We start from the raw sequence: 14,738 nt of genomic DNA, 5'->3' as shown, positions 1-14,738 counted from the left end.
CTCATGCAAAACTTTGTTCACATCCTCCCACATCTCATCTACACTTCTCTCCCCTTCTTCCAACGTTTCCAACACCAAAAACCTATTTCTGCATTCTAATCTGAATTCCTCCTTTTCTTCTCCTTCCCTTCTAAGCTTAACAATATCGTATCTACCAACACCAGATTTTTCCTTCTTCTGATTTTTAAGTTTAAACCTTATTTTTGCAATGCTGAGTTGATGGTCACAACCAATATCCGCTCCCCGTTTAACATGAACATCTAGCAGAGAACTTCTATGCCTCCTACTGATAGCGATGTGATCAATCTGATTTTTATATTTTCCACACGGCGACACCCAAGTTGTCTTGTGTATATTGCAATGCTGAAAGAGTGTGCCCCGATGACTAAGTCATTTGCTAGACAGAAGCTTCCAAACCTCACTCCGTTTTCACTCATCCTACTACCAACTCCCATCTTACCCATACATGCCTCAAATCCCTCATTTGAACAGCCCATTACTGCATTAAAGTCTCCAACGCAGATCAAAACATCATGTCTAGGTACCCTTCCTACTCCTTCTTGCAACTTTTCATAAAATGTGTCTTTCCTTTCATCGAGTGCATCATTAGTAGGTGCGTAACACACAAACAGACTGATGTTGCCATGATTTGATTTAAACCGTGCGTATAACAATCGCTCATCTATAGGATCCCACTCACATAAAGCCTTATTTGCCTTACAACCCAGCAACAATCCTGCTCCCTGATAATGCATTCCATCCTGTCGGCCAGATATCAATACACGAATACCATCCTCCAAATCCAACTTATCGACTCCAGTTAATCTAGTTTCTTTCAGAGCACAAATATCAAGTCCGTAATTTTGAAAAACCTTCACTAACTCATCGATTTTACCGTCATGATTTAGTGTTTGTATTTTTTGCATTAACAAAGGAATTAGATTGTAATTGAGGCAACCGTGAGATTCTTAGCACCCCCTGCCCATTTAAGGGCTGCAGGGGACTGGGGGCCATTATTGTTCTTTCAGAGTCCATCAAGGTTTCTTTGGCTAACTTCCTGAACACCTCGCCAATGTGTTGCAGTCGCAGTGGCAGCTAACTTGCCTGATTGCCCACACCCGAAAGACCCAGCTATGCTGTAGCCAGTCACGTGCCGGCATGCTTCCCAGCCATTTCACTCTCAAGGAGTTCCTCTGCCTGAGAAAGCAACCACCCCCCTGCTCCCGAGGGCTTTTGATCTGTGTAGGTAGAGGGCGATCACTCCCTCACTAGCCATATACAGTGTATATACAGTGTATAGGCTACACTCACCATATATATATATATATATATATATATATATATATATATATGTTTTTATATATATATATATATATATATATATATGTAACTCGTTTTTATTAATTCCTTCACTAGTAAACGTCCTGCCAAACTTGAAGACTATCATCTGGAAGCAGTAAACAAATACTATACCTCGTCCTCATGAGACTGAAAGGATTTATAAAGGCTGTATCTAACTCCTCCAGTGTAAAAAGTCTCTCCTATGCTGAATAATGCCGTCAGGAGGTAGCAAAAACAGACTATAAAATACATCCTGGGGTTGCAGGGGTTAAATCTGCATGAGGAAGAAGGAGAAGGAGCCAGGGTCGTAAATACCTGCATATATTGCTGCTGCAGCCACAGGAAATGAAAACAGATAAAAGAATTGCAAAAAATATTCGTGTAAGTTGCCCTTTTTACACTATTTATTTATTAATCTATATTTATTTATTTGTTTGATCATTCATTTGCTATAAATGCCACAGTAATCAGCAAAACTGTCTACCAGACCTCCATTGCCACCTACCTACGTGACTGGCATATTCAAAAAATTTCATCACGGGAAAATAAATAACATATTTTGGGACCCATCCCTGACATTTGACAAGGACCACTGAAGAAGGGTCAGCATCAGTGTCTGTTACTTGCACAAGAGTCGTTAATGCAAACCATCAGTTTTTACGAAGTCATAATATTTCTCCGGAGTACGTCACGCAACACTCGAATTTACAAGTAGATACCCATTTGTGCTGCTGGTTGAACAGGGAAAAGAGGAAAAGAAGCATTTCCAATAATTTATCAGGCTCATAAATCGAAATCAGGTTCATCGTCTTGAGCCCTGGATTGCTAACCATTGTTCCACCGGCACCCCTAAGAGAGCATTCTGTTTCAGCAAATGTTTATACACCTCGAGCCAGCACACAATGCGTCTGCTGGGCAAACGTGGGTGTGTTATCGGCTCCATCACTCAGTCATAATCGCTCAGCACATTTTCCAAGGACGAGAGCGTGGTTTATACGAGCTTATGCCAGTAGAATGTTTTTCCATGTATGAATCGATGGGTTAGGAGACTTAAGGACTCGACCGTGTTTGTGTGTCCTACTCGGAAACCTGTCTTTGTTACATCAACTTCCTAGACGCCCGTCACAGCAGGACGTCATAGCCAACTTTGTAACAGAGGAAGAAAAACATGATTAATAAAAGATTTTAATTCTGTAAGGTCCTTATGGCCCAAACCACGCGATAGGTGTATATGTATCACCACGTCCTAAAAACACCCATAATAGCCCAGCAGTTGTGATGGTGGTGATCTTAGCTAAGTACAGGAAAGATAGGTGGATATGTGTGCCCAGGTGGTGAAGGTTGATGCTTGCTTGGGGCTATTTTTTTTTTTTTTATGTATTTCTTTTTTCCGTTGGTGGACTCACTTGTCAATAATAAAGGATGAAAAATAACTGTAGAAAAAAAGGGAAGCCGAAATATATTCATACCGATGTACAGTACAGTGATGCCAGGTCACTGCAGCGGCGTCTTTATTTATTTTTTTTTTCTACAGTTTATTCTTGTTACGTTCAGAAGGCTTTATCCAGGTTAGTAAGGATCTCTCGCATCACCGGCTAAAAAGTCTATATCTAACTCCAGATCCAAGTCTCTTCTACGCTGAGTGACATCGGCTAATAGGGGCAAAAATATGCAGAAAACTGTGTTCTCGGACTGAAGGTTTTAAGTTAACATTGTACGAAATGACTGATACTCATATATTTTGTACCTAAACAGCAGTAGTACCGGTAATTATTGTTGTAACCACAGGTTCACCCGGATGTGAACCCAGCTGACGGCATACTGATGTTGCCTGCCTCCTGCAATCTACCATCCCCCTTTCTGGGGATAAGGAAGGAGTTGAGGGTGTTTGGATAACCAGGCAGCGGAGTCGCCCAACTATGTCAGTGCCAACGCGCGAAGAAGTCCCTCTCCAGCATCAACCTCAACACTAAGGAAAAAAGACGATAAGTAAATCCAATGAACAAGTGTAAGATGAAAAGTGGATGATAAAGATCATTTCGATGTATTGATAGAAGTCTCAAAGTACTTGCCTACACCTGCAACAAGGAGTAATTTGATGTTATGAACAAGGAAGCGAAAAGTTAAATAAATGCTGTATACAGCAGTGAATAAGTATAGATGATAACAGATCAGTTAGACTGAGACGATTATAAATAAAAACCTTTGAACACTTGCCCACATCTGCAACACAGAATAAAATATGATAATGTTCTTGGGAGATATTATGATATCTTTAGCTGGGCAGCAGAGCGCTAGAGTTCAAACGACTACTTCAAGACAATACAGACAAACATATAAGAGTCAACATGGTACTAGAGAAAGGGAATCCAAAGCTCGTTAAGAAGAGGAGGATCATTATTCAGCAGATTAGCGTGATTTCAACGGAAACAATCAGAAAATAAATCTGATTTCTGACGCTAAGAATATTTATATAATTCCTAATGCAATAATAGAAAGTTTTCTTTCTGACTTTTGTTAAAATAATGATTAAACTGATGTGATTGAAAGAATGCGTGTTGGATTTTTTTTCTGCAAGAGTTTCTAGAATTTTTTTCTGACAACAATATTTTTTTATTTCTAACCATATATATATATATATATATATATATATATATATATATATATATATATATATATATATATATATATATATATATATACAGTATATATATATCCACAAGGAAAAGGAAACACGATATATCCCGAGCACTTTCGTGTATTCACATCTTCGGGGGAGAACAAAGTGAAGGAGTTGGAGTACACGTGTCATTTTTATACAGAAAGAGGGAGGGAAAGTATAAAAATGACAGGTGTACTCCAACTCCTTCACTTTGTTCTCTCCTGAAGATGTGAATACACGAAAGTGCTCGGGATATATCGTGTTTCCTTTTCCTTGTGGATATCAGCACATCTATCTATTTATCAATCTATCTGTCTATCAATCAATCAATCAATCTATCTATCTATATGAGTGTATCTATCTATCTATCTATATATAACGATTTTCGCTAGAGCAAAACTTTTATATTGCTGAACAAAGAAGGAATGACTGCACATTGCTCATGGTAAGAGAGGACGGTAATGAGAAAGGAGATTTGGAATACCTTTAATCGTCTGCAACTAGTTCTGTGTTGCTCTTATATGCTCGTCTGCTTCCCTGTGACTGGCGTCTGCGCTAATAATGATACTCGTTTGAACTCTTTCAGACTCTTTCAAAACTCAAATGCGTCCCTAGGTAATGTTTCGACGAGTCTGTTGGGTATATTTCCTGTTGACTTGAAAACACTGACGGTAACATTTTTTTTTTCTCAAATATTACATTATTACGAAAAGTTTTACCTGGATTCCATATAGACGAAATCTGTCATCCTTGTCGATTTAATTATGTGGAAACCAACGAACTACAGAAGAGGTGGCATTTTTGGAGTTTCATTTATGCACAGAAAATCAGATTCCTTAAAGCTTTATATGCTGATGACATGTTTTTTAGCGTAAGTAGCCCATGCTGGCAGTTGGAAGAATTATCCTTTCATCTGGTAACGTTGTTTCCATGGTAGATACGACAGTTTCGGTCCTACGTTGATCCTCTGCAGTTTCGGTCCTACTTGGATCCGCTGCAGGTCCAAGGGGGTCCAGGTAAAGATGAATCTGTTACATCTTCATTGTAAACAACTTTTCCATATAACTGCATAAGTCTTTTCCCATTGTGGGTGTATTTCTTGCATTTGAACAACAGACACCACTGTGACAGCAAAGCAGATATTTTCGTCCGAGGCATACCTACCATTCTTAGTGAACCAGGCGTGCTTTAATGATTAATCAATTTACGGTTGGTTAACTGAGTCCCCTTAACAGTTATTTTTTCTGAGTCACCCATACAAGTAATTATATTCCGCGATATATGCAGTTTTTGTCACCCATATCATAAGGCAACCGAGTAACCCATGCTAAAGGAGGGAAAAATGCAGTGGAAACGCGAGGGGAAGAAAGGAGTGGAACTGGTAGGGAGAAGAGGTGTGGTATTGGGAGGGGGAAGGGGAGAGAGAAGATGAGTGATACTGGGAGGGGGAAGTAGAAAGGAGTGGCATTGGGAAGGGGAGGAAGAGGGAGAAGACAAGTGGAAATGGGAGGGGAAAGGGGATTGGAATTAGAAAGGGGAGGGGGAAGAGGAGTGGAATAGTGAGGGAGAGGAGGAGTGAGAAGAGGACTTCCTTTTGTGAGTCATGCACACAGAGAGTTATAATTCTGAGTCGCCAAGCAGTGATTTTTAGTTATGCACCCCCAGTTACTATCATTCAGGGTATAATCTTCCTTAGTGAACCAGGAGTGGACTCATTATTCATCAGAGAGAGACCCTAAGTAGAAAAAGATATGAAAGAATGAAAAAGAAAAAAAAAACAAGAGAAGAAGAAAGAAATGTGAAGATAAGTTACATACAGGTACGTTTTCAATGTGATGGTAGAAGAAAGGCAATAAGGATATACATTCTGTCTGGCTCCTGACTATTGAATTTACGTAAGAGGGATACTTCATTTGCTGGGAGTTTTCTTTCAGTAAAGTAAATCATCTGGCGTTAGTTAGAAGCACAAAGAAAAATATTGACGTGAAGTTATGAAACTATTAAATATCCTGAGGCCAGTGGTGAAAAAAATTTGGCGGACATCAGGTTTATGCGGAAAATAGGCTCGTGGCGGAAAAGGATTCGTGGGAAGATAGGTCCATAGGAAAATTGGGCCATACAGAAAAACAGAGCCAAAGGGAAAGTATGTTCATGAGGGTAAATGGGTCGATGAGGATACCAGACCCATGGGGAAAAAAGGTCCATGGTGGAAAACAGGTGGGTGCAGCGTTGAACCTCAAGTGGTGTAGCCGGAGTCGGGCTTATGCGCTACTTTTCTCAAATTAAATTTCAGAGTGCCGTTGCTCAGGTATCATTTTCGTAAGATACGCAGCAAAATTTTCCAGACAACTTCATTGGTCAGGTGTGTTGTGTAGGTGAACCCAGACATCAGGTAACTTCAGCACAACCTTTTGATTCCACACCACCTCCACCACACATAAAGTAGCGACAATTACATGCCCCTCACGAAGGCAGATATCAGAACGGTTAAGGTAAGGTACGTTAGGATAAGGTACGGCAGGATAGGGTAAGATAAGGTAAGGTATGGTTTTGGGAATGGTAAGGTATTAAGATACTGTAAGGGGGAATGACGAGGCTCACTGTAGTAAGATAAGTAAAATTAACGTAAGGTAATGTAAAACAAGTTAAGGTACTGTAGGGTAAGGTAAAATAAAGTGAGAAAAAATGTAAGGTTAGGAGAAGGTAAGGTAAGGTAAGGTAAGGTAAGGTGAGGTAAGGTAAAATAAGGTGAAGTGAGGTATGATAAGGTAAGGTAAGGTAAGGTAAGGTGAGGTAAGGTAAAATAAGGTGAAGTGAGGTAAGGAAAAGTAAGGCTGGATTTAGATTCGATTTGATATGTATGATGCTTTTTTTTTTTTTTTTTTTTTTTCCTATCGACCATTGGGGCCGGAGCCCCTGGTCATTAGGGCAAATATATATATATTTATATACATTGATACATATATACATATATATATATGAACATATATATATATATATACATACATACGCACATCCGTGCATAAGAACATACACACTTTCATGCAGTAAGTGGGGATTTTTTTTTTTTTTTTTTTTTGCCTATCGACCATTGAGGCCGGAGCCCCTGGTCATTAAGGCAAAAATATATATATGTATATACATTAACACATATATACATATATATATGAACATATATATATATACATACATACATACATACACACATCCATGCATAGGAACATACACACTTTCATGCGTATGATGCATTTCGTTCGTTCGTTCGAAGATTTCCTGCACATATAGTGCAGGCCGGGCCATACATTAGCCCGGTCAGTGGGGTATGGGCTGGTTAAATAATAGTAAGTGGGGAGGACAGGACCTGGGGATTGCCCAGCACACACGTCCTGTCTCCTGACTGGCTTTGTGGTGTGTGCCGTATGATGCAGTAACAGGAATCAAAATCAATGATAGGTTTGCCTACTTTAGGTTAAGTTCAGGTGTAATGGGTTAGGTTAGGTAACAGTATGGATGGGCTAAGGTAGGTGAGGTTAGGTAGAGCAAGGTTAGGTTAGGTTGTGTTAGGTAAGGTTGAGTCAGAATTTATTAGACTAGGTTGGGTTAGGTCAGGATAGGCAAGCCTGTATAAGGAAGTGTCGGATTGCATTAGATCCAACACATATATCGACAAAACATTACCGGTATGGAGCCAACCCGGTAACAATGCCCCATCCTCCACCCAAAGTAACGTGGACCCTCTGTTGCCGCCGGTAATATCAAAACCAATACCATCCTCTCCCATAAACACAAACACACGGCCACGGCAAATATCCCTATTCTGAGTTATGTCTCCTTTTATTCTTATCTTATTCTCCTTTCCCTCTTCTCGCCCCTTTCCTTCTTCCAGTCTATTCTCATTCACCTCTTACGTTGTGCCTATTTCAGTCTAATATCCTACTTTCTTTCTTTCTTTCTTTTTTTTTTTTTTTTTTTTGTGTGTGTGTATCCGTTCCCCCTCTATGTCCTCTTGTTCTTATTCCCGTTTCTTTATATTTGTATTTCACTTCCATCTTCATCTCTTGGTCCCTCTCTTTCTTCCATCATTGTCTCAACTTTCTACCATCCTTCATCTCAGTCCTAAGCACCAATACCCTCCTGTTCTCTCTTCAGTTCATCCATTTCAGAATGTATTCATCTTGGCTTCATCATCCTTTTAATTTTACTTTTTTTCATTTGTCGCCATGTCAATAATTATCATCTCAGTTTCGACTTCTCTTTTTTCACTTCTCTTACTTCGTCTATCTTGCTACCCCTTTCGCCTTTTGTGCGCTCACGGTCTCATTCCTATATATGGTGTTAACATCTCAGATTCCACTTCATTTTTGCTAATCACTTTCTCTTTCCTTTTTTTTTTTTCTGCATCTATTTTTAGTTTCCTCTCCCTGCCCTGTCTTATTATTCCCTCCATCGTATCCATCCCGTTCCATTCGTACCACACACACACTCACACACACGCACACACACACACACACACGGGCATAACCTTCGTAGCGACATCCTAGCGCCACTTCCATTACGATGCTGGATAATTATGTAAATGCTACGCATCGAGTTGTGCTTTGTTCAGGGCATTATATATGGGGATGACGCAGGCCACAAGGGGGTTATCTGGGGAAGCTCCTGTATGAGAGAGAGAGAGAGAGAGAGAGAGAGAGAGAGAGTGAGAGAGAGAGAGGGAGGGAGAGAGAGTTTACTAGTTTGCATCTGCTTCTGTACATACGAGTATATGAGCCTCCATTTGTAGGATAGATAATTAATGTGCATGCTCGTGAGTTTAGCTTTCCAAGTACGTGTATATATATATATATATATATATATATATATATATATATATATATATATATATATATATATATATATATATATATATATATATATATATATATATATATTTTTACGGAACAGAGAAAACTGTCCCGCAAAGTTCCAGGTTCAAAACAAAAGAGTTAGGTAAAATTACAAGTTAAAGTTTAATGCTCAAACTAACAACTAAACATTCAGGACTCATAAGGATAATGTAATGGCAAAAAACAGGTTAAATATATGGGTAACTGCAATAGCCTCTATTAACACGAAATTAGCAATAGTAAATTTATCTAAGTTAGCCCTGATAAAATGAGAATACCGGATAATGCTCAGTGAATCCAAGATATATTATTACAGATACAAAATATTATTACTATTGGCTGACAGTAACAGTAAACCTTAACATTAATCACAAAGACCTCACCAGGCCTATGAATTAACACCTTATGCTATACAGTACAAGAAAAAATGTAATAACACTTATACTCAAATTACACAGCAGCTAGATGGTTCGAGACTTCCTGAGCACTCACACAAATAATAACAACTGTACAGGGGAGGACAGAGATGTGAGCAAAATGAGGAGTAGATCTAAGTGGCAATTAATGTAGAGACTGAGCTCATTATATAGGGGCCGGCAGAGCTTGATACAACTTGTAAGAAGGACGCGCAAATGAAGCAATAGGGGACAAAGAGTTGACACTCCTGCTCTGAACAACAGAAAGAACGACTTACTCTAATATAAGGGTAGAAGGGGGGAGTGATGTAGAACACGCTCGTGATCAAACATGCAGCATACTGTACGTTAGAATTACACAAAGGATGATGAAATCATAGGCTATGTAACACCTCCCCACAAAGAAAAAAGAAATTTACAAAGGAAATTTCTTATTACTCTAAAACAATCTGTCTAAAGTCTAGATAAGCAATCTGCAATAACATTTTCTTTCCCCTTAACATGTTGTATGTCTAATGAATACTCCTGAAGAAGTAGACTCCATCTTGTCAATCTCTGATTTTTATCTTTAAACTTACTAAGGAATTTCAGTGGGTTATGATCGGTATAAATGACTATGGGGTCAAAACCAGAACACAAATAAAATGAAAAATGCTGTAAACCCAAAATCAAGGCCAAAAGCTCTTTCTCAATAGTTGAGTAGTTCTTTTGAGGTGGAGTGAACTTCTTACTGTAATAAGATACAGGGTGTTCAATACCCTGATCATCCTCTTGCAGCAAAACAGCCCCAGCTCCTGTATCACTTGCATCAACAGCCATCTTAAAAGGCTTAGCAAAATTTGGAGTAGCGAGCACTGGCTGACTTAATAGGATAGCTTAAAGTTTGCTGAAAGAGGATTCACAGTTATCGGTCCAGACATATTTAACTCCCTTTTTCAGTAGGTCTGTAAGTGGTGATACAAGAATTGAAAAGTTAAGAACAAATCTCCTGTAATAACGTACCATTCCCAAAAATCTTTGTAGCTCTTTCCTACTTTTAGGTCTGGGAAGATCACTTATAACCTGAACCTTATCTCCTGGTGGTACAGCGTGTCCATCACCAATTACGTACCCAAGGTACTGAGCTTTAGCTTGACCAAACTCACACTTTGATAAATTAGCTACAAGATTAGCCTGAACCAAATGCTCAAGAAATTTACTGACATGGCATAGGTGATCTTTCCAGTTGTCACTGAAGATTAATAAATCATCAACATAAACAACACACCCTGCCAAACCCTCTGTTACAACATTCATGAGCTTCTGAAATGTGGCTGGTGCATTCTTCATAACATATGGCATTACAGAACATGCAAAAGTCTTTCCTAGTGTTACAAAACATGAGATCTCCCTAGCACGTTCAGTCATAGGTACTTGCCAGTATCCCTTTAACAAATTAAACTTACTTATTTACCTAGCCTTTCCGATCTTGTCTGTGCAATCTTCCACGCGAGGGAGAGGGTAAGTGTCTGTTTTGGTTATCTGATTAACACGTCTGTAGTCGATGCAAAGCTGCTGTGACCCACCTGGCTTAGGGACTAGAGTGACAGGAGAACTCCACTCGCCCTGACAGGGCTCAATCATCTTGTGGTCCAACAGGTAGCCAAGCTCCTTCTGGATGAGAGGAACTTTCACTGGGTTCACACGGTAAGGAGGCAGTTTAATTGGCTTTGCGTCTCCAACATCGACATCATGCATCAACACAAAGGGTCTTCCTGGAGTGGCACGGAACACTTGCGGGTACTCCTGCAGTAATGCCAAAAACTCCTGCCTTTCCTCGGGACCTAGATGAGAAAGCTTAGTCTGGAGATCATTCATGATATCAGGATTCTTCCCCAAACTATCACTTAGGCTCATGCTGCATGGGAGAACTTCACTTGCAGACTCGGGTGGAACAGCTACAGTGCAGACTGGGTTATTTTCATCCCGCCTGTGATATAACTTTAGCATGTTGATGTGACAAAGTTGCTTGTTCTTTCTACGATCTGGTGTGGCGATGACATAGTTGACATCACTGAGTTTCTTCTCCACGAAATAAGGACCACTAAACTTGGCCTGAAGAGGTTGCCCATGCACCGGTAGCAGAATCAAAACCTGATCTCCTGGCTGAAAGTGGCGTAACCTGGACTTCTTATCATACCAAGTCTTCATCTTCTCCTGAGCAGCTCCTAAATTCTCCCTCGCCAGCTGTAAAGCAGTGGACAGCCGTTCTTTGAACTTCATCACATACTCCAGCAGGTTGACGTCATCTTCCTCCAACAGCCAGCATTCCTTGAGTAACTTAAGGGGTCCTCTTATTTCATGGCCAAACAGTAGTTCAAAGGGTGAGAAGCCCAGTGATTCATTTGGAGATTCTCTTGCTGCAAATAGAACGAATGGAAGATCTTTATCCCAGTCTTTCTGATGTTCCAAACAGTATTTCCTGAGCATCGATTTGAGTGTTTGATGATATCTGTCCAACGCTCCTTGGGTCTGGGGATGGTAAGCTGAAGACGTGATCTGGGTGATGCCCAACTCTTTCAGAGACTGCTTGAAAACATTTGACATGAAATTACTTCCCCGGTCTGACTGTACCTCCTTGGGCAGACCAAGCTTTGTGAAGAACCCTAGCATTTCCTTAACCACGTTCTTTGCTGAGATATTTCTAAGTGGAATGGCTTCAGGATAACGAGTAGCCATATCAATCAGGGTCAACACATAAGAAAATCCTGAAGAAGTCTTAGGAAGAGGGCCCACAATATCCACCAACATACGGGTGAATGGCGCCTCAAAAGGAGGAATGGGAACTAGAGGTGCAACCTTTTCGGTCTGATTACACTTCCCCACAACTTGACAGGTGTGACAAGACTTACAATACCAGGAAACATCCCTGAAGATACCTGGCCAGTAGAAGTGTTTCAAAATGCGTGCCACAGTCTTCCTCACTCCAAGGTGTCCTGCCAAACTGGAATCATGAGCCACTCTAATGATATCCTGCCTACAAACACGAGGGATGACAACTTGATGTACAACCTCCCATTCACAGTCGGCTGATGCTGTTGGGGGTCTCCACTTCCTCATAAGTACTCCTGACTTTATATAATAACAAGTAGAAGCACCAGCTGACTCTTCCTCACTGCAAGCAGAGTTAGTTAGACCTTTCAACTCAGGGTCAGCAACCTGCAACTCAACCAACTCTTGACGAGACAAATTATCAACACTACGGGGTACTGCCTCATCTGGTGAGTGGTCCAAATTAGCAAGAAAAGTGTCAGCTAGGATAACATCATCATCATCATCATTATCCTCTAAATCACCAGTAACTTTAGACTTAGCCCTAGTGACAGCACATGCAGAGAACACATCAGGGACATCACAATCCTGGGTCGCAGCCACTGGCTCACTAGACAACTGAGGAGCTGGACACACTTGACTTCCACCAATATCATTTCCAAGTAAGAAAGTTACACCTGACACTGGGAGTGTCTCAACCAACCCAACCATAACGGAACCATTAACAAAACCAGACTCTAAATTCACTCTGCACAGAGGGACAGAGAAGTAATTATTCCCTACACCTTGTAAGATTACAGTTTCATCAGAGGAATTAACATTAGAGCCTAGAACACTGGTCAGCATAAGGGATTGGCAAGCACCTGTATCACGATATATTTCAACTGATTTCCTGTCATTACTGTCCAGAGGACTGACAAAACCATCAGACAGGAAATTAGCACATGAACTCTTGAGCGTGTCACCCACGTTACTGCTCAAAAGAGGAGCTTCATCATGAGAATTTAATTTACCCCTCAAAGCAGGTTCAGTTAACTCGGTTAAAGAATTCTGGGAACTCTCAAGGGTGGACACTAGACCAATTGACTGAATATTCAAAGACCCCTTTTTGTTCACATCACGCTGTCTCCTGAAACATTTCTCCGTGGTATGACCAAGCTTACTACAATAAGTACATTTACTTTTCTGAAATCTAGAGGTGGAGCTAGTATTTACTTCCTGAGAAACATCATCTTTATTCTCTTTCCTGTTACCTGTACTCTGAGTAGAGGCAACGTACTTACTCTCAGCTTTCCTTTTTTCTTTAGAATATCTCTTGTGAGTGAGAACATATTCATCAGCTAAAACTGCAGCATCAGACAAATTATCTATTCTTCTCTCATCAAGATATAGGCTTACATCATTATTAATACACCTTTTGAAGTCCTCCAATAAAATCATCTGCTTAAATTTACCAAAATCAGAATCCACATTCTTAGAATTTAACCACTGCTCTAACAGATCTTCTTTGATTTTTGCATACTCAACATGGGATTGCTTATCTTGCTTATAAGTTGTCCTAAATTTTACTCTATAGGCTTCAGGAACAAGCTCATAGGCCTTAAGAATCAAGCTCTTAACTACATCATAATTATCAGATTGATCCTGAGGCAAAGATGCATAAGTTACTTGAGCTTTACCGGTGAGAACAGTTTGAAGGAGTACTGGCCAATACTTTTTGGGCCAATTAAAACCTGTAGCTACCCTCTCAAACAACTGAAAATACTTTGTTAAATCAGATTCATTAAAAGGAGGGGCAAGTTTAACATTTTTAGCCACATCAGAAGCATCAGAGCTAGATGATCTAGTTCCACATTGTTTCATGCGATACTCATGGTCTGCCTGAATCCTAGTAAGTTCAATTTGTGCCTCCTGAATACGAGCCTGAGACTCAGCCTCCTTAGCCTGAGACTCAGCCTCCTTAGCACGTGCCTGAAACTCAGCCTCCTTAACCCGAGCCTCCTGCAGAGCTAGCTTTAACTTCGCTATTTCAATCTGAGTTTGCTCATTTGGAGGAGTTACATTAAACAAGCTTTTATTAATCATGCCAACAATATGATCTTTAGAATGATGAGAGTGAACTGCAATTCCCAATTGTTGAGCAACAAGCTTAAGTTCATTCTTTGTTCTGTTTTCTACATCACACACTGTTTGCACATTTGACAAAAAATCTTTGGCTTCATCAAGCGTAGTAATAGTAGACATCATGAATAAATCACAGTAACAAAATATCAAGCAATATCCTTATGATAATATCCTGATAACAGGTCGCCAAATTTATGTTACGGAACAGAGAAAACTGTCCCGCAAAGTTCCAGGTTCAAAACAAAAGAGTTAGGTAAAATTACAAGTTAAAGTTTAATGCTCAAACTAACAACTAAACATTCAGGACTCATAAGGATAATGTAATGGCAAAAAACAGGTTAAATATATGGGTAACTGCAATAGCCTCTATTAACACGAAATTAGCAATAGTAAATTTATCTAAGTTAGCCCTGATAAAATGAGAAAACCGGATAATGCTCAGTGAATCCAAGATATATTATTACAGATACAAAATATTATTACTACTGGCTGACAGTA

The sequence above is a fragment of the Coenobita brevimanus genome, chromosome 13 (assembly GCF_032717465.1).
Source record: "Coenobita brevimanus isolate Jiangsu-jjx chromosome 13, ASM3271746v2, whole genome shotgun sequence".
Taxonomy (NCBI): Eukaryota; Metazoa; Arthropoda; class Malacostraca; order Decapoda; family Coenobitidae; genus Coenobita; species Coenobita brevimanus.
The sequence above is the reverse complement of the archived record's forward strand: the minus strand, read 5'-3'. Positions refer to the sequence as shown.